Source organism: Penaeus chinensis, chromosome 9, assembly GCF_019202785.1.
Source record: "Penaeus chinensis breed Huanghai No. 1 chromosome 9, ASM1920278v2, whole genome shotgun sequence".
In the NCBI taxonomy this organism is placed as follows: Eukaryota; Metazoa; Arthropoda; class Malacostraca; order Decapoda; family Penaeidae; genus Penaeus; species Penaeus chinensis.
In genome coordinates, this window is record NC_061827.1 from 10332251 (window position 1) to 10334750 (window position 2500).

The 2500-nt window shown below is 39.6% G+C and overlaps 1 protein-coding gene across 4 annotated transcripts in view; it reads right to left on the reverse strand.

The window, feature by feature from the left end:
- The window catches only part of LOC125028821 (probable E3 ubiquitin-protein ligase DTX2), a 25137-nt gene that overhangs the window by 5422 nt on the left and 17215 nt on the right, over window positions 1-2500 (reverse strand). The gene's annotated exons all lie outside the window — the stretch shown is intronic.

A 2500-nucleotide genomic window follows, 5' to 3' on the forward strand; every position in this document is an offset into this window, starting at 1 on the left:
GAGTATGTCAGGACATCACATAGATGCTTGCGTGCGTGCGTGCGTGCGTGCGTGCGTGCGTGCGTGCGTGCGTGCGTGCGTGCGTGCGTGCGTGCGTGCGTGCGTGCGTGCGTGCGTGCGTGCTTGCTTGCTTGCATGTGTGCATGCATGTGTGGGTGCATGCGTGCATGTGTGCGTGCGTAAGCATCCTTCAATCTGGTCATGTCGTAATAATTAGATTACAACAGAAATATACAAATATCATTGACTTTACTTTTTTAACCTTTTTTACAATACGAGAGATGCATTTCTAAAACATGCTTTACTCATTATACATGAAATGCACAAAAGAAAAATGCAGACAATAACCCAAACATGCACTGAACCCAAAGCTACACCATAACACAACAAATTCAATGTAGCTTATACCAGTATTAGTATTACTTTCACATACTTCTGTTTTATTACATTTACAATTCTGTATCACATATGCCAGACTACAAAAAAGCAGATCTTACAAAATATTAATCTGTAAATGCAATGAGCATTTAATACAACCATGAAAAACATTAAATTTCACATGAATCAAAATAAGAATGAAAACAGTATTAATGATGTACAAATGCAATGGAATAACAATAGACATATAGGAAGTACATTTTCATATAGTGTGTGTGTGTGTGTGTGTGTGTGTGTGTGTGTGTGTGTGTGTGTGTGTGTGTGTGTGTGTGTGTGTGTGTGTGTGGGTGTGTGTGTGTGGGTGTGTGTGGGTGTGTGTGGGTGTGTGTGTAAGTGTGTGTGTAAGTGTGTGTGTAAGTGTGTGTAAGTGGGTGTGGGTGTGGGTGGGTGTGGGTGGGTGTGGGTGTGTGTGTAGGTGTGGGTGTGTGTGTAGGTGTGTGTGTATGTAGGTATGTGTATGTGTAGGTGTATATGTGTATGTGTGTATGTAGGTGTGTATGTGTGTGTATGTGTATGTGTGTGTAGGTATGTATGTGTGTAGGTGTGTGTGTATGAAAGTGTGTAGGTGTGTGTATGTAGGTGTGTAGATGTGTGTGTATGTAGGTGTGTGTGTATGTAGGTGTGTGTGTATGTAGGTGTGTGTGTATGTAGGTGTGTGTGTATATGTAGGTGTGTGAGTGTGTATGTAGATGTGTAGGTGTGTGTATATAGGTGTGTAGATGTGTGTGTATGTAGGTGTGTGTGTATGTAGGTGTGTGTGTATGTAGGTGTGTGTGTATGTAGGTGTGTGTGTGTGTGTGTATGTAGGTGTGTGTGTATGTAAGTGTGTGTGTGTGTATGTAAGTGTGTGTGTGTGTGTGTGTGTGTGTGTGTGTGTGTGTGTGTGTGTGTGTGTGTGTGTGTGTGTGTGTAGGTGTGTGTGGGTGTACATAGGTGTGTGTGGGTATACATAGGTGTGTGTGTGTGTGTGTGTGTGTGTGTGTGTGTGTGTGTGTGTGTGTGTGTGTGTGTGTGTGTGTGTGTGTGTACTTAGGTGTGTGTGTGTGTGTGTGTACTTAGGTGTGTGTGTGTTTATAGGTGTGTGTGTGTATGTAGGTGTGTGTGTCTGTACGTAGATGTGTGTATGTACATAGGTGTGTGTATGTACGTAGGTGTGTGTATGTATGTATGTGTGTGTATGTACGTAGGTGTGTGTATATACATAGGTGTGTGTATGTACGTAGTTGTGTGTGTGTGTGTTTGTATGTGTATACGTAGGTGTGTGTGTGTGTGTATGTAGGTGTGTGTGTGTATGTAGGTGTGTGTATGTAGGTGTGTGTATGTAAGTGTGTGTATGTAGGTGTGTGTATGTAGGTGTGTGTATGTAGGTGTGTGTATGTAGGTGTATGTAGCTGTGTTTTTTTGTTTTTTTTTGTGTTTGTGCATGTGTATGTGTATGTGTTTGTGTTTGTGTTTGTGTTTGTGTTTGTGTTTGTGTTTGTGTTTGTGTTTGTGTTTGTGTATGTGTATGTGTATGTGTTTGTGTTTGTGTTTGTGTTTGTGTTTGTGTTTGCATATGCATATGTGTATGTGTATGTGTATGTGTATGTGTATGTGTATGTGTTTGTGTATTTTTGTGTCTGTGTTTGTGTATGTGTTTGTGTATGTGTGTGAGTCAATGTCTGTGTGTCAAGGTTTGTTTGTGTGTCACTAAGGCTGTATGTTAATGAGTGTCTATGTCAATGTGAACCAAAGTGTCTGTATGTCAAATAAGTGTCGATATTTGTCTGTGCCAAATACTAATGATAATAACATGTTACTATAAAGAGTACACCTCTTTAAAATTAAGCTTAGGATGAAAGTTTATCACAGATTCCATTTTCATTTCATATAAGTGTGATTTCACCTTTTGTAGTAACTTTTATGCCTAAAAGAGAACTTTTGCCTGAGCTGTGATATAAATCATGCGAACAATCTTAGTTTCCCTATCCTAAGACTTTATCAAAACTTGACAAACATATATCAGAGTATACGTCCTGCCTCTAAATCTCATTACATTAATAAAAAATAATAATAATTCTTT